Here is a 19,137-nt window from a genome sequence, read left to right on the forward strand (position 1 = left end):
GTATCTCTGGATGTGCCTCCCTCAAGAGGTTCCAATGTTTTCTAATGGTGTGGTGAAGAATATGGACATATGGATGGTATGTGTGGATGAACGGTATTCACCCTGTGACAGGTTGTTTTGATACTGTGGATGGTTGTAGGGCATTATGTAGTAAATCTGGTGGATTTGCTACTACATTGAAGAGACCACACAACCCATTAAAGATCGCCTAAGCAAGCATAAGTCCACCATTAGATGAAAAAATACATTATTACCCTTACCTCATCATTTCATCAACGCAGGTCATACTATACCCCAATTAAAATTTCAAGTCATCGAGCAGATCCTGTCATCCAGACGGGGAGGTAACTGTATCCAAACCCTCAAAAGGAGGGAAGCATTTTGGATACATGAATTGGAGACTTTACCTCCAAAAAGATTTACTAGAGGATATGACTTGCTTTCATTTGTATAATACGTGACTTGTGTATAACAAAATGTATTAAGTGGAATATTTCGTTTTTACATGGATAAGCCTTGCTGTTCCCGCGCTAGTGTGTTGCTTTTGCCTTTGCCGGACCCTGAGAAGCCCTGGACGCATATTTCCATGGATTTTATTTCGGATCTTCCTGTTTCCCAGAAGATGTCTGTTATCTGGGTTGTTTGTGACCGGTTCTCTAAAATGGTCCATCTGGTACCCTTGCCTAAGTTGCCTTCCTCCTCAGATCTGGTTCCATTATTTTTTCAGCATGTGGTTCGTTTGCATGGCATTCCGGAGAATATTGTCTCTGACAGAGGTTCTCAGTTTGTCTCTAGATTTTGGCGGGCCTTTTGTGCTAGGATGGGCATTGATTTGTCTTTTTCTTCGGCGTTTCATCCTCAGACTAATGGCCAAACTGAGCGAACTAACCAGACCTTGGAGACCTATTTGAGATGCTTTGTGTCTGCTGATCAGGATGATTGGGTGTCTTTCTTGCCGTTGGCCGAGTTTACCCTTAATAATCGGGCTAGTTCGGCTACTTTAGTTTCACCTTTCTTTTGTAATTTTGGTTTTCATCCTCGTTTTTCTTCTGGGCAGGTTGAGCCTTCTGATTGTCCTGGTGTTGATTCTGTGGTGGACAGGCTGCAGCAGATTTGGACTCATGTGGTGGACAATTTGACGTTGTCTCAGGAAAGGGCTCAACGTTTTGCTAACCGCCGTCGGTGTGTTGGTCCCCGGCTTCGTGTGGGGGATTTGGTTTGGTTGTCTTCTCGTCATGTTCCTATGAAGGTTTCTTCCCCTAAATTTAAGCCTCGGTTTATTGGTCCTTATAAAATTTCTGAAATTATTAATCCGGTGTCTTTTCGTTTGGCTCTTCCAGCCTCTTTTGCCATTCATAATGTTTTCCATAGATCTTTGTTGCGGAGATATGTGGTGCCCGTTGTTCCCTCGGTTGACCCTCCTGCCCCGGTGTTGGTTGAGGGAGAGTTGGAATATGAGGTTGAGAAGATTTTGGATTCTCGTTTTTCGAGGCGGAGGCTTCAGTATCTTGTCAAGTGGAAGGGTTATGGCCAGGAGGATAATTCTTGGGTTGTTGCCTCCGATGTCCATGCCACCGATTTGGTTCGTGCTTTTCATTTGGCTCGTCCTGATCGGCCTGGGGGCTCTGGTGAGGGTTCGGTGACCCCTCCTCAAGGGGGGGTACTGTTGTGAATTCCGCTCTTGGGCTCCCTCCGGTGGTTGTAAGTGGCACTTTTGTGAGTTCTGCTCTTGGGCTTCCTCTTGTGGTTTCAAGTGGTATGGCTGCTCCTTGGAGTTAGCTGTCATCAGCTGCCTCCACTTATTGTCTCTTCTGCTCGGCTATTTATGCCTGGCTGTTCCTTCAGCCAGTGCCACTTGTAAATGGTTCCTGGTTGGATTCACATCTCTTTGGATTTCCCTGTTATCCTGACCAGTTCAGCAAAGCTAAGTTTTTGCTTGCGCTTTTCTGTTCCAGATTGTGGACTTATCCGTTCAGTGCTTTCTATGTTTGTCCAGCGTTATCACTATGAATTAATTCTGTCTTGCTGGAAGCTCTGGGAAGCAGATTTACCCTCCACACCTTTAGTCAGGTGTGGAGATTTTTTTTGTATACTCTGCGTGGATTTTTGAAGTGTTTTATACTGACCGCACAGTATTCCATCCTGTCCTATCTATCAAGCTAGACTGGCCTCCTGTGCTCATCCTGGTTTCATTCTGTGTATGTCTTTTTCCTCTCCACTCACAGTCATTATTTGTGGGGGGCTAATCTATCCTTTGGGGATTTTCTCTGAGGCAAGATAGTTTTCCTGCTTCTGTCTTTAGGGGTAGTTAGCTCTTAGGCTGTGACGAGATGCCTAGGGAGAGTTAGGAGCATTCCACGGCTACTTCTAGTGTTGTGTTGAGCTTAGGGACTGCGGTTAGTACAGTTACCACTTCCTTCAGAGCTCATTCCATGTTGCTCCTAGACCACCGCATCATAACAATTAACATGATGAGATTTCACTAAAGAATGCTGATACCAATATAACTGTCATTAATAGGAGCAGATTTCAATTTAAGTTTTTGTCACAGATCCCCACTGAGGAACAGAGATCTGTGACAAGACTCATATCATTGGCCACCTATGATACATTCTCTTGATAGGTTAGTTATTCCAACTTTGGTACATCCCCTTAATATTCAACTGAGGAACAGAGATCTGTGACAAGACTCATATCATTGGCCACCTATGATACATTCTCTTGATAGGTTAGTTATTCTAACTTTGGTACATCTCCTTAATATTCATACTTCATCATGTTATAACTCCTCCTTCTTTTAGGACCCAATAGGACCAACCCTGCACGTATGCATTCAATATTCGTAGAACTCTCTGCACATCTTTAGTGTAAGTTTCATTTCCCTGGACACCACCATCAGACAGGTCATTTCTTTTATTATTTATCATATCGTATTTATCATTATTACAGGCCTTATCAACTCAGACACCTCAATAAGCAGTTGGGTATGTTCCCTTATACCTTTCTTTTCCTTTTCTCTTCCTACTTCCCCCAATTTTTACCTTTCCCGTTCCCCGTGTGCACATTATTATTATGATTATCTTCTTGAACTTAGAACTGTGATTTACATAGTCAATAAGTGTATGTCTATATATTATCTACAATTCTGTAGTGTACTGAAGAAGGTCAGCTGTTTGACCGAAACGTTTATACCAGAGACTGCAAATAAAAAATTCATCTATACCACAAGTTGAGTGCAAAAAAATTACTTTCTTATTATTCTGGTGTGGGAACCTCTTTTTGAGCACCTTCACAGCTGTGCCACGTTTTACACATATACTGTTACTGTGCAGGGCGGCACTAAGTCGCTTTTCTTCTTCATCTGATGCAGTATAAAAGTCAGGCAAAAAGTGTGGAAAGTGCTCTGGAAGCAATCAGCTATTGATGACTGCGTGTTATTTTTTGCAGAGATGAGTCCTGTCTGGAAGAAGTGACGGCGGTCTGTGCTGATTGAAGAAGAAAAGCAAGGATAAAGGACTTCAACTAGAGACGCCACTGGTGAGTCAGTGTATTACATGTACACACACACTATATAATATATACTGTGTACAGAGCATCTGTGTATAATGTCACTTGTGATCACTGTATTACCTGTACACTGACACTATATAGAGATCTTCTGTGTATAATGTCACTAGTGATCAATGTATTATCTGTACACTGACGCAATATACAGATCTACTGTGTATAATGTCACTGTCCTCACTGGATTACCTGTACACTATACACTATATACAGAGCTCCTGTGTATAATGTCACTGGTCATCACTGTATTACCTGTACACACTATACACTATATTCAGAGCTCCTGTGTATAAGTGTCTTGTACCTGTACAACAGGTCTCTGTCAAGATTATCATCTGCCTACTGATCATATGTGGATGCCTTCGATAAAAAAGCAGAGAAGTTACCTCCAAATATGCTATATAACTTCTCTATAGACCTACTACTAGGATTCTCAACTCCATGAGGCCACATTTACCCTCTGTCCCAGCCAGAGACTTTTGCCATGTCTGAGTATGTTAAGGAGAATCCCTATTGGTACCATTCAGAAGTACTCTTCTCCAGCTGGAGCCGGTTTCTTCTTTGTAAAGAGAAAAGACGGTACCCTGCAACCTTGCATTGATTATAGGGGCCTCAATGAGATCATGGTTAAGAACAAGTATTCGTTGCCGTTGACTCTGGAGTTGTTCAACCATCTCAAAGGGGCTAGGATCTTTACCAAACTAGATCTCCAAGGAGCATACAATCTAATCCAATCCCGATACGTTGAGGAGATGAATAGAAGACAGCTTTCAACACCCGAGTTATGCCGTTCGGGTTCAGCAATGCCACAACTGTCTTCCAAGAGTTTGCGAACGACATCTTTCGAAACCTCCTCTACACTTGTGTTGTGGTTCACCTGGATGATATCTTGGTCTTCTCTTCAAATCTGCCCTCTCATAGGCAGAACGTTCACAAAGTCCTGCAGTGACTCAGAGAGAATCGCCTGTAAAAATTTGAGAATCAGAAATGTGTGTTTGAGCAATCTTCTCTAGCTTTTCTAGGTTATATCATCTCAGATACAGGCCTGGAGATGAATCTGGAGAAGGTCTCTTCCATCCTCAAGTGTCTGCGCCCTGACAGCATTAAAGCTATCCAGCAAATCACCAACAACTACTGCTGACAATTTATTCCGCATTTTTCGCCCTGAACTGCTCTCATCTCTGCCATAATCCGTAAGGTTGCTGATCCGAAGGTATGGACTCCTGAGGCTGAGAGCGCTTTTATTTCCCTGAAATAGGCCTTCTCCTCCGCTCCAGTATTACATCGACCAGAAGTAAACAGACAATTCTTTCTGGAAGTAGACACTTCATTTTCTGGGCCTCAAGCAGTTTTTACCCTGAAGTCTCCTTCCGGCCATATGGTGATCTGCACTTTCTTCTCCAAGGTCTTCTCTGCCCTGGAGCACAACTACTCAATTGGCAACCGATAGCTGTTAGCAATCAGTTCACACAAAGACTGAACCTACGTCAAGCTAGGCATTCGCTGTTTTTTGCCCATTTTGATTTTGTTCTCCATTTTCGTCCAGCTGACAAAAACTTCAAAGCTGAGGCACTTTACTAACGCACATCATGACAATTGGGTCAAGCTCTTACCATAGCAGAAGTTCTCCTAGAACATTCATGCAAGTGAGTCCTCTGCAAGTTCGCCATTATTTATTGTTTTGGGCAACAGCCAGGAAATCCCCTTCCGGTGTCTGCTGCTTCTGACGTACCACCAGCTGATGATCTTACTAAGGATTTTTTGAAGATATGGGAGGACACTAAAGCCACTCTAGAGAGATCGTCTGAATGTAAGAGGCATGGGGACAAGAGATGCTTGGATCCGCCTAAAAGTTAGGTCCTCGCTTCATTGGTCACTTTGAAGTCATCAAGAAAATTAATGTTGCATCCTATAAGTTGAAGTTGCCAGCCTCCTTACAGACTTCCAATTCCTTCCACGTGTCCCTCCTGAAGCCGGTCATATTGAATCTCTTCTTCAAAGATCCTGCTGTCACGACTGCTCCAATCAGCTTCATGGATGTTTTTGAAGTAAAGAATATCCTAGCCTTGAAGAGGGTGAGAAGAAAAACCTTTTTCTCAAACAATTGGAAGGGATTCGGGCCTGAAGAAAGATCCTGGGAGGCCAAAGAAAATATTAATTCTCCACTTCTTCTACAGAAATTCCTAGCGGTTTTGAATAAGAGGGGGTCTAAAGGGTTGAGATTAATAAAACAGCCCTGGCTCCCCTGCACAGACGTCAGCGTATTCCCTTACCCGTCCATGCTGCTCTGTCATATCTCTACTCCCAGGACCTGCTCATGGCACGCAGTCGGCCTGGGAGAGTGCTTAGGCCACGTGCACACTTTCTGCTTCATTAAAGGAGCCACTCACAAGGTTCTGAAAATGTCCACAGCCAATGGCTGGGAGACATTAGGTACTTAAGGCACCTTCCCCAAAGGGTAGGTAGGTGCCTTAGCAACTTCAGCCATCAGTATAGTTCCTGCTACCTAGTTGTAAGGTCCCGTTAACTGTGCTCTCTGCATTTGATACTGTCCGTTCCATTTACCTAATCCTGTATACCCTCTCTACACCTGTTCCACTTCGTGCTGCTGTACCTATATCCGAACCCACCATGCCTCTGCCGTGTTTTGTCCCTGATCCTGTGTTCCTGCACCTGTTATCTCATACCTGTGGCCATCCCGTGTTCCTGTAGCTTTGCTGTATGTGTCTGACTCTGCATCTGTCTACCAGTCGTATCACTCCTGCTACTCCAGTTCCTGGCCGGTCCTGCTGCACTGTCCGGTTCTGCTTCACTGCCATCCTGGAGGAGCACCTAGCAACCACCTGGGTGGAAGTCTAACCTCACCATAAGAGGCTCTAGTGAAGAACCAAGTGTTCGCTTAGTTACGCCCCTCCAAACTCTCTCCGTACCACGGCACAGTGCTTCCACAACCAGGTGCGTAACAAATAACCAGTATTATAGTAGTTATATGCTAGTACATTTTGGTATGAAAGTGACAATGAGCACCGTTCACCTATGTTTGTCAGGGCAATAGATAATTTTTGTATACTAGAATACATGTAAATTTTACAATTATATTTTTGTCTGAAGGAGCTAATTGAGACAACAATTTTGAAGCTGTATTTTCTTATCCATACTGTACAGTCATGGCCGAAAGTGTTGGCACCCTTGATATGGTTTCAGAAAATAAAGTATTTCTTCCACAAAATTATTGCAATTACACATGTTTTGTTAAAGACATACTAATTTCATTTGTGTGTGTTAAAACAGCACAAAAAAAACCTGAGAAAAAAAGAAAATTGGAAATAATTTCATAAGAACCCCAACAATGGGCCGGAAAAAATTGTTGGCATTCTCAACTTAATATTTGGTTGAGTGATGCCCCAGGGTCCTGGTCGTCACAGTGGCATTGCTTTCCTCATGAGGAGAGTGATGTCACGTTTGGCAGTGAAGGAGGATCACTTTCACCAGGTAATCACCATATGTAAGGAGGTTGCTTTCCCTGCTTCCTACTTGGAACCACTTAGTTAGACAGCTGGGTTGTTGGGGGGAAGACTTTCTGCCTTGAACAGAAGGAACCATGTGACTGCTGGGGGCAGAGAGGAAGAGAGAGGGGTGTGGTCAGAAAAGAGCAGGAGAGCAGAGCGCGCGGGACAGAGGGGACAGTTCGCCAGAGAGAAAGCAGGTTGCAGCACCGCTCTCCCAGAAAGAGAGTGCTCCCCGTTAGGGCACTGAGGCTAAGATACCAGCCGTAGTGAAGGCTGGATGTGAGAGTGTGGACTTGGAAGCCTCCGTAATCAGAGAAGACGTATCCCCTTACAGTGACCTGAGCGCGCAGCCCCGGTGACCGCACTGACAAGCCAGGACCCCTGAGTGTGACAAAGTAAACTGTGTGTGTAGAATTGCTGCTGCAGAGAGAGACTGCCAGCCTAATATACAGAGACTCGCAGCAGAGTGGCTGCTTTACTTCCTGCTTCCAGCCTCACTGGGAGAAAAGACTGCAAAGACTTAACCCCGGAGTCTCCAGTTCCCAGGAGACAGAGGAGAGACTTCGTGATCTTCAAGCGCTGCTGGTGACTGTACCCACATTGGAATAAGGACCCTCCAGTCAGGACGGCCCTGGACTGACAAGTTACACGAACATTCATTAACCGTTTCGATTCTGCTTAACTGTTAACTGTTTGCTTTATCTCTATCAACCCCCTGTTTACTTCCTGCGAGGAGAATCTTACTCCTGTTAATAAATTCCCCTCAACAGTTGGTCTGTCTGTTCCGTGGTGACATACTCAACCCTGCACTCTATTACACATACACACAACCTGTTCACACTCCAGGCCAGAAGGGGGTGCTCTGAACCCGGATTAAGGGGGAACTTCCCTAATATAGATTCTGGCTTGGAGTGAAAGTTAGTTAGTTAGTGCCAATATAGAAAAATCAGCCGCACTCTTATGGTATATCTTTGCAAAAATGTGATGTATTTATTCACATGTGTTGAGACAAAAATTGTATATATATACACAGACACACAGCAGGGAGTATAAACGGAGTAGTAACGTTTCGACCCTGCCTCGGGTCTTTCTCAAGCAGTCTGAGGCAGAGAGACATGTTTGGGGCTGTGCAGCCAGAGTTGCAGCAGTTCCAGGATTGAGAGATACTGACGGAAAGGACAGTGTTTAGTGGACATGTAGGAGAGTGGAACACAGGAGAGTGACACCAGGGGAGCATAGCAGCGATTTGGCACCTCCCTGGCGCAGATTCCGGTAGCCGGAAGTCCAAGGTTCTGTCGGACTCTAGGAGGCACAGCAGAAACCGGCAGGACAGCTGGACTGCAAGTAACCTGTCCTCCCTAATACCCAGGAGACACCATGGCATATAGAGCCCGGGTCATGATAGAGACCCTGTAAAACGGCTCGAGCCGGCTGTCATACGGGTTTGTGTCCTAACCTTTATAGAGTACAGCGAGAACTCTGAGGACCTTGCCAGAAGCCATATGCAATAAGGGACTATAACATCACCGCGCTAATAGGAAGGCTTCTGGAATGCCCACCAGGGCCGTGGGGTACTCGGTACCGGGTCCGGTACTTAAAGGGGATGTCACGGTGACTGCAACCCAGTCCGTGGCCCTGGGCGCCCAATTTAAGGGTAATGTCTTTTAAGGGTTTTATCAATAAAGTTTATTGTTCGTGATGCCACCTGTGGTGTTCGGTCAGTGGGGACCGACGCTGCTTAAAGCTATAGGTAAGGGAAGCTCCCCTGAATCTGGGTCCTCAGCTCCCCTTCTGGCCTGAATTCAGATTGTGTTGAATGTGAGTGCCTTTCCTGGTAAAGAGAATCCTCCTTGCCTCCAAGTGTGATATCACCATCCCCGAAAGGAAGGCAACATCACTGTAACAACCGGTTACCTGGGGTGTTACACTCCCCCCGGTTAACTCCAGTACTCCCGGACTGGGAAAAGAAAAACATAAGCATACAGGTTAAAGACATTTTTGGAAATTTATGTCAACAGGTTAAACTTGCATAACTTGGCTTCCCTTGGCTTTCCCTTTATTGGAGGTGCGGTTTCTTGAGCGTTACAAAACAAACAATTATTTACTATAAGTGCTCACAAGTAAAAGTGCAAACATTTATGTACAAAGCCGCATTGACCAGTCCTTGTCTCCGCTACACCATACATTTCTGCTTCTGGCCTGTTAATGCAAAACAAATGTAAACAAGGCCCTTCCCACGCCGGCAAAGTGGGTAGAACCAGGGTGCACCTGAGGGTGCCGACTATTTACAAGGAAGTTCTATTACCCTACCCTATTTACCCTACTGTCACTTTAAACTGGAATGAAAACATCAAATAAACGTTATTTTCATTACTTTCACACATGTGAATGTCTCTTTAATTATTCTTCCAGGGCAGGTCCTGGTGTGCACAGCTTCCTGACTGGGGAAGTCCTTTGGCAGATGTCACAACTGATGACTCAATAGGAAACAGTCCATCAATAGGAGTTTGTGTAGCCTGGGTATGCTTTCCACTTTCAGTGGCTACACGGATAATGATTTGCTGTCCTGAGCACCTTTTTACATGTAGGGCATAGAATCCTGATCTTAATGGTCCTCAGTCTGCAGGTTTAGCTTTGCGGGACCTGGTTTTTGCTAGTATTTCCACATGGTTAGCTGCTGTATGGACCTCTACTGGGAATCCCATAAGGTCAGTTTTTGGGTGCTTCCAGCGTATGGCTTCTTTTGGTCTGTACGCCTTCAGGGGGATGATTCTGGTGTCATTGGGTCAGTTAAATCATGTCTTACGTCTCATCTGGTCCCATGTTACCGTAACGGTGACTATCTGGCTAGGTGGTAAAGTCGGCAGGGGTTCTAAGGATCCCACTAGGGTGTCTTCAGCTACCGGGGCAGTTTGCATACCTGTCTCGCCGGTGCCAGTGTCCTTCTCCGCCTCCGCTGGGGTCAGGATCACTTGTGGCGGCGCCTGGCCTGCAGGCTGCAGGGCCTGGTGCTGCGGCGTTGTCATCTCCGTTTGCAGCATCTCGCTCTCCGGTGGTGCCTTACTTTCTGGCTCCATTGGAGTTACAGGTGCAGGCTCCGGATCTTCCATCGGTGCCAACTCCTGCAGCAGCGTCGCTCCTTCCGGCTCTGCTGGGTCTGTGAGCGCTGGTGATGTGGTCTGGATCTGCACAGTCTTCATCCTCCAGATCAGAGACTCCTTCCATGCGGTCGCCGCTATCATCTGGGTCTGCAGGAGTCGTCGGTAGAGCTGAGCGACTTTTACTTTTTTCGGATCGAGTCGGGTTTCGCAAAACCCAACTTTGTCAAAAGTCGGGTCGGGTGAAATCGGTCAATTATTGCTAAAAGTCGGGGGCCGACTGAAACACGAAACCCAATGCAAGTCAATGGGGAATCAAAGTCGGCAGTGAGTGGAGGACAGGAAAACACCTACAGTGCCCTTTTTAATGCCAAAAACATGAATTCTTATTACTTAAGCTTGCCAATCTTAATTTACTTTATAATAATAGTTAGGCATTAAAAACTGGGGGTCATTTGGCTAAAGATGTGGGGGGGGGGGGGTAGGGCTGGCTCAAGATTTTCGTGGGCCCAGGAAACGCGGAATGCGTCACGGCGGTGGAGCAGGGAGAGGTAAGTATTTCAACTTTGCAAGTGCAGTGATCCTGAGCAAGCAGGGGGGGCCCACTCGTTGGCACTGGCACAGGGCCCCTCATAGTACGGCGGTGTGTTTGACGGCGGGTGGCACCTCCCACTGCCAGAGACACTTTTACGTACTATGAGGGGCCCTGTGCCAGTGATGTCGCCAACGAGTATGCCCCACCTGATGAAGGAACCTGCACTTTCATCTGCACCTTCCTCTTTGTCCCCGTGTAAGGTGGTATAGTATGCGGGAAGGGGAACCTGACTTTCAGCAGGGTCAGATTCTGGCTGTGTAGAGTGCAAGGGGAATGTAGTGGTCTGGGTCAATGTACCAGCAGTGGCTGGGCAATGGGCAGGATGAGGAGGAAACACAGATATAGGCCCAAATAATAAAGTAGGCTAAATGCAGTTCAAAATTGGTAACAGGACTAAACAGTCGGCATTGCTTTGTTCAGTAGAGGAAAACTGTAATGAGTGGCAGGCACAGTCAGTGGGCCCAAATAATAAAGTAGGCTAAATGCAGTTCAAAATTGGTAACAGGACTAAACAGGTGGCATTGCTTTGTTCAGTGGAGGAAAACTGTAATGAGTGGCAGGCATAGTTAGTAGGCCCAAATAATAAAGTAGGCTAAATGCAGTTCAAAATTGGTAACAGGACTAAACAGGTGGCATTGCTTTGTTTAGTGGAGGAAAACTGTAATGAGTGGCAGACACAGTTAGTAGACCCAAATAATAAAGTGGGCTAAATGTCTGCCAAAAAATTGTTCATAAATAAACAGGTGGCATAGCTAGGTACAGGGGTGGGGTCCTCTGCTGAGTAGCAGACAGTGGTAGTAGGCGCAAAGTATTAACTGGTCTAAATGGAGGCCAGGGCCCCCGTATATTTTAACTATCATCTATCATTTCAACAAATTTGTATTGGCAGTGCCATTGAAGGATTTAACAGCACAGACTACACAGTGGTGGAGCAGGGAGAAGTAAGTATTGCAAGTGGTAGAGCACTGTTCGAGCTGGGGGGAATACTCTCTCGTGGGCGGCGGTATTGGCACAGGGCCCCTCATATTATGACGGTGTGTCTGACGTTGGTTGTGCACCACCACCGTCAGAGACACTTCATTGTACTATGAGGGACCCTGTGCCAGTGCCGTCGCCCAAGAATGGGCCCACCCACCTATCCAGGCAAACGGCACTCGCACGGGTGCTTGCGCCAGGTGGTGATCACGGCCCTGTGGGTGGAGTCAGCCCATTTAGGGAGATATAAAAATGGCCTATGGTGGACATTCAGCAGCTGCAAATGGAGGAATTGCAGAAGTCAGTAAGAGGAGGCCAAAAGCAAGACATTTTTCAGGCAAGCTACGTGTCAGCAGGCGAAGGTGAGGCAAAATAATTTGAAATCCATGATTGGTTCATTTTAATGAAGGTTAGATCATTAACATTCTGGGTAGCCAGACGTGTCCTTTTTTCGGTCAGCAGCACTGAAGACTCTTTCTGATAGCACACTAGCAGCAGGGCAAGCGAGCTCCTGTAATGCATATTCTGCCAATTCAGGCCAGGTGTCTATTTTAGATGCCCAGTAATCAAAGGGGAAAGACCTGTGAGGGAGAACATCGATAAGGGAGGAAAAGTAGTTCTTAACCATTCTGGACAAATGCTGTCTCCTGTCACTTTTAATCGATGCAGCAGTACCTTTCGTGTCAGCGGTCATTGTGAAATTACTCCACAACCTGGTCATAAAACCCCTCTGTCCAACGCCACTTCGGATTTGTGCACCTCTAACACCTCTGCCATGTTGCCCCCTATGGCTCGTGTGAGAACCATCACCGCCGCTGTGTGCTGGGAATGCCTGAACCAAATGGTCTACAAGAGTTGCTTGTTTGGTAGCCAATATTTGCTCAAGGTTCTCATGTGGCATGTGGCAAAAGAGAATTTGGTTATATTTTTGGAAAATCTAACCAAAATAATAACCGTTATATGGTACTGTAAAACAAGGTAGAAGGTGTATATAAACTTGTTGAGAATTTAAATCTTCCTTTTTTTGGGACACTGAACCAAAACTCAGGCCCAGTGCATAAAACAACACAATGTAAGTGGCAGAAAGTGGCTGGAAGATATATGAAAAAATACAAGGACTGTAGTACAATTTCAATCTCCCTACAATGATCTCAGGAAAAGTATGGCAGCAATAAAAAGGACTGCTGCACACAAAAGTGTGGACAAATAAACAAGATAACTGTGCAGAAAGGAGCAACAGGATTTTTGCTTTTAAAAAAGCAGTTGGTTTGCACAGCAGCGTGCAAACAGCAATGCAGCTATCAGGGAGCCTTATAAGGCAGCCTAATAAGCTACAGAGCTGATGCACAAAAATCTAGCCTCCACTGTCCCTGCAAAAAAATGGTGGTGTTGGACAGTGGAAATCGCTACAGCACAAGCAGTTTGGGGGTTAATCTTCCCTCCCTAACTATATTCCTTCTTCTGATGAAGCTGCAGCAGCCTCTCCCTATGCTAAGATCGGCAGAAGTAAGATGGCGGTCGGCATGCACACCCCTTTATAGCCCCTGTGACGTCGCAGAAAGCAAGCCAATCACTGTCATGCCCTTCTCTAAGATGGTGGGGACCAAGATTTATGTCATCACGCTGCCCACACTCTGCGTCCTCCTTCATTGGCTGAAAAATGGCGCTGAAAGCGTCATATGAAATTCGACTTTTGCGCGCAGATCGGCGACCTCATGGCCGATCGCACACTAGGATCGGATCGGGTTTCATGAAACCAGTCTTTGCCGAAAGTTAGCGATTTTTGAATTTGTCCGATCCGTTGCGCTCAACCCTAGTCGTCGAGCCAGCTCCTCCACTTCTCTCCGCAGGAAGTCTGGGTTCATCGTCGGCGACGGGTACGGTTCTTGCAGGACCCAGTTGGGAGAGTCCTCTTGCTCCATCCCACACTCCGATGTCCGCTCACCTCCCTCCGCCATGATGATTTCCAGTTCTGCCTCCTCGGTGTTGTTTCCCGTGGTTTTTGCTGTACCACGCCCGTCTTCGTGGGCGGCTCCTTTTCTTCTACCTGCCATCCCAGATTAGGAGGCGATCCTCTCTAGTTGATGGGCATATTTCTCGGACATAGTAATACTGATGAGGGGCGGCCATAGTTTTCACGCTGTTCCTCCAAGTGCCGCCCACGACAACGCACCCATTTCCTCCTGCAATCCGCATGGTGCTATAATGGTGGCAGTTTTGGCGCAATTTACAGTTCAATAGTCACACAGTTAAGCACAGTCTCCAAGGTGCACATGACCCACTTCAATGGGTCGGTCCATCCTGTTCGTGACGCCAAAATGGAAAGCCCGCCAAGGCCATGGGGTATTCGGTACCGGGTCCGGTCGCTTAAAGGGGATGTCACTGTGGCTGCGACCCGGTCCGTGGCCCTGGGCACCCAGTTTAAGGGGAATGTCTTTTAGGGGTTTTATGAATTAAATTTATTGTTTGTGACGCCACCTGTGGTGTTCGGTCAGTTGGGACTGACGCTGCTTAAAGGGGTCCTCTGAGATGATTTATGCAGCAAGATGGTGACGCTTCCCACAGGTGAAGCGGGATCCCCAGGGCTTCTCAGTGGTAGGGCAGTGATGATGTGGTGGATGGAATGGCAAAGAACGAGGACACAGGTTTGCAGTCTTTACATGGTTTACTGATGATAGCAGTCCTCAGTCCAGAGTACCAAGTGCAGGGTAGCTGTGGTCCGGCCGGTTTGGAGGCAATAGGGGATCCCTCTCCCAGGTGAGGTCCATAAGCCTTTCCTTCTTGCGCTACTTTAGTTGGCGAGGTCCCTGCCGCTTGGAGCTTGGTTGCAAAGTTCCCTCTTTCCTGTCCTAAAACAGATATCTGTACGATAGACAGTGCGAGCTTGTTTATAGGGTCTCTATCACAACCCGGGCTCTCAGGATACTGCTTCACCTCAGACTTGATGTGGGCAATTGATATACAGTCCTATGCCCTCCGGTTCTGTGGCGCGTCCTGGAGAACAACACGACCTCGGGCTCCCGGTACTTGGTTTCTGTGTTCTGGCTCTGAAAGTGTCCCTCTGTTGTTCCCCTGCTAAGCCTCTTCCTCCTCTGTGCTCCTTTCCTCTAAGATCCTCCACTATTCAACTTCTTTAAATTCTCACTCTTTCCAGGGATCGCAGTTCCCACGTGGTTGCTCGGCCCCTCTGTCTGTTCCAGATGTCCTTCTCCTCTCACTCTCTCCTCAAGACTGCCCAATTCCTCCTCCAGACCAGGAAGCCTATAGCTAAGGGAAGCTTCCCTGAATCCGGGTCCTGAGCTCCCCCTTCCGGCCTGAATTCAGATTGTGTTGAATGTGAGTGCCTTACCTGGTAAAGAGAATCCTCCTTGCCTTCAAGTGTGATATCACCCTCCCCGAAAGAAAGGCAACATCACTGTAACAACCAATTACCTGAGGTGTTACACTTCTGACTCTGAATTCGCTTTCAAGCTGGGCCGGACCCTGCCTGAACCTGTGATCTGGTGCCCTTGACAGAGGTGTATCTAGCTTTTCCTCCACCCGGGGCAAAGGATCAGTTTGGTGCCCCCCAAACCTCCCCCATTTGAACCTTAACTCTATTGAAACTGTATGACCAAGCCAAGGTACATTTGTGCCCCCATAATGTCCAGATTTGTGCCCCCATACAGTATGGGGGCACAAATCTGGACATTATGGGTGCACAAATCAGGACAGTATGGGTCATACTGTCCTGATTTGTGCCCCCATAATGTCCTGATTTCTGACTGCCCCCATTCCCCCCCATATCATTTGTTCCTCAGATTTCATCTAGCCCCTTGACTTTGCTTCAGTCCTCACAAGTGACACAACACACAATTTACTACCGTTGCATTGCCCCTGGCCCCTGCTCCTGGCCCTCCCTATCATGCAGGCTCCATATAGCCGACGCCCAACCAGCCCCCTTAAATTTCAAATATTATCATTTTGATTCTATTAAGTTCAGTCGGTGTCTTCAGCTCCATTACCCGGACCCCGCAGCCGTGGTCTGGAGCTGGAGCACTTACCACCATCCAACACACCCGAACACCGGTGCAATGCAGTAGCAGCCTGTCACGCTTGCCTTGCCCTGCTGTGTCTGTGTGAAGAGTGACGTCAGCTGCTGCTGGCGCTTCCTTGATGCGGAAGTGCCAGTGGTCAGGGCCGGCTCCAGGTTTTCGAGGGCCCCGGGCGAAAGAGTCTCAGTGGGCCCCCCCCTTTAACACATACCCCGATTTATGTTGCACAGATACGGCAGAGAAATGTATAGTACAATGCCAGATTTCACTTCTTACATGAGTGACAGCTATTGTAAATTCTGCAGTGTATATATACAGGACAGGAGGAGTGGTACTGTGCAGTGTATATATACAGGAGGAAAGAAGCTGTGCAGTGTATATATACAGGAGAGGTGCTGTGCAGTGTATACATACAGGAGGAAAGGTGCTGGGCAGTGTATATATAGGACAGGAGGAAAGGTGCAGTGTATATATACAGGAGAGGTGCTGTGCAGTGTATATATACAGGAAGAAAGGTGCTGTGCAGTGTATATATACAGGAGGAGTGGTACTGTGCAGTGTATATATACAGGGGGAGAGGTGCTGTGCAGTGTATATATACAGAAGGAAAGGTGCTGTGCAGTGTATATATACAGGAGGAAAGGTGCTGTGCAGTGTACATATACAGGAGGAAAGGTGCTGTGCAGTGTACATATACAGGAAGAGCTGTACTGTGCAGTGTATATATACAGGGGGAGAGGTGCTGTGCAGTGTATATATACAGGAGGAGCGGTACTGTGCAGTGTATATATACAGGGGGAGAGGTGCTGTGCAGTGTATATATACAAGAGAGGTGCTGTGCAGTGTCGTGAGCAGGGCGTTGTTGTATCAGAAAATCTTTTCTGTTTTGAGTTTTTCTATGAAACAAAGACTTTTCTACATAAACAACGTTGTTTGGTTTTGCGGCCCTAACAGATCTGTGCTACAAAGTAACAGGCGGCTCGGGCATTAATGAGGGACCTGATGCTGAATCCTTTCCACAAACCCTAATGACCCAATTAGTGCCCCATCATTAGAAGCTCATTAAACGCCTCCCTGTCCCGAGCAGTCATGTACAGTATGGGGGAATCCTGCAGCCCACCCCCTGACTGCTCCATACCATACACTGCCCTCTGTCGCGCTCACTATTATCCTGTGCATTTCTCCTTCATCGTTACCCCATGTTACACTTGTCACCCCCCACTACAGAGTAGCAGGGCAACCAATGTCACAGGTCACCCCCTCCCGGACCCTAATGGCAGCAGGAAATGTCTGCTCCTTTATTTGGTTGGAACCTGATTTAATCAAGGAATAATGTGGATTTGTTGCCGGTGGTTGCAGGGGAAGGATTAAGTGATGCCATGTCCTTGGTGGGAGCAGTGGCAGCTGCTGGGAGCAGTGGCAGCTGCTGGGACCTGGACAGACACAACCAATGTTGCTGGAGGAGAGAAGCTGAGACTCCGGAGCAGAAATCACCCACATGCCAGCACTGGGCAGAGTCCCTCCAGTCACCAGCCTGGGGCCACGGGGCCCCAACATACAGCCCACAGCTCAGTTTTATCCATGGCAGCAGCTCCCCTTCCTCCTGGCATCTGGTTAACCCCATTTATGCGGGTTGGATTGTTATCTTTAAGGTTCAGCAATAACCTTCATACAGATGGGAAGGGGTTAAGCTTCTTCCTACCCCACTGGTGCAGGTTTGGTGCAGCATGCATGTATTCTGGAAGAGCTGGGTGGCTGCAGGTTGCAGGCTGCACCCCACCAGCTGCTCCTCCAGACATCACCCACATTTTTAGGCAGCGGAGACAGACAGCAGCAGACTGAGCCATAAGACCAACTGCAATCACTGCTGGATACCTTTGCACTCACTCAGGGACAGGCACTGGTAGGAGCTCCTCTGGAATCTGATAAGTTCAGCTCAGCACTGCAGCCAGACAGGGGCGGAGATCAGAGCAGAGAACGTGCTCTCTCCGCCCACAAACAATGTCACACTGGCTGCCTTCTCCTGCTCTGCTCTCCCAGCTGTATCAATGACAGCGTGAGTGGGCCCCCCTCTCTCTCCAGGGCCCCGGCATTTGCCCAGGTGCGCCGGGTGCTGACGCCGGCCCTGCCAGTGGTGGTCAGCGCCTCTCAGCGGTCATCAGGGCTTAAACTGAGAAGGGACTCACACAGATTCACAAGGCAAGCCGAAGGGTACTAGCGACAGCGGCGCCACGGCGTCGCTGTCCACCTTGGGATTCTGCGACGATGCGCAGCACTTTCTCTGAGCCAGCTGTCAATTTGACAGCCAGCTCAGAGAACATGATTATCTCAGACTGAGGGGATGGCAGAATGCTGCCGACGAGGAGCCTCCTTGGACCGCCGCATCATCAGGCGGCCCGTTGGCGCCCCCTGTCGGCAGTGCCCGGGGCACATGCCCCAGCTGCCCCCCCCTGGATACCCCACTGCCCTGGACTGCGGTTGACTGAAGCTTCAGTAAACCAGGTAAAGAAACTGCAAACCTGTGTCCTACGTTTCTTACCGCACCACTCACCATCCTCATCTACACACCGGGAGACCTGGGGACCTACTTCACCTGTGGGAAGTTATACCATCTAGCTGCCATAAGATCACCCCAGAGGTCCCCTTTAACCCCTTAATCCCATATGACGTACTATCCCGTCGAGGTGACCTGGGATTTAATTCCAAGTGACGGGATAGTACATCATATGCAATCGGCCGCGCTCTCGGGGGGAGCGCGGCCGATCGCGGCCGGGTGTCAGATGACTATCGCAGCTGACATCTGGTACTATTTGCCAGGAGCAGTCATGGACCTCTACTGACACATTAACCCCCTGAACACTGTGATCAAACATGATCGCAGCGTTCCGGGGGCATAGGGAAGCATCGCGCAGGGAGGGGGTTCCCTGCGGGCTTCCCAGAGACCCTAGGTACAAGGCGATGTGCTCACCTTGTACCGAGCGTTTCCTCCCTGCAGGCCAATGTATCCAAAGTGGCCGCGGGGCTACTTCCGGGTCCTGCTCAGAGCAGGCGCCTGTAAGCCTCCAGCAGTGCACGTCAGATCGCTGATCTGACACAGTGCTCTGCAAAGTGTCAGATCAGTGATCTGTCAATATAGTGTGATGTTCCCCCCTGGGACAATGTCATAATGTAAAAAAAAATATTTAGATGTGTAAAAAAAAAAAAATTATAATTCCTAAATAAAGAAAAAATATATATATTTTTCCCACAAATACATTTCTTTATCTAAATAAAAACAAGCAACAAAAGTACACATATTTAGTATTGCCACGTCCGTAACGACCCGACCTATAAAACTGTCCCACTAGTTAACCCCTTCAGTG

Source organism: Ranitomeya imitator, chromosome 1, assembly GCF_032444005.1.
Source record: "Ranitomeya imitator isolate aRanImi1 chromosome 1, aRanImi1.pri, whole genome shotgun sequence".
NCBI classification, from domain to species: domain Eukaryota; kingdom Metazoa; phylum Chordata; class Amphibia; order Anura; family Dendrobatidae; genus Ranitomeya; species Ranitomeya imitator.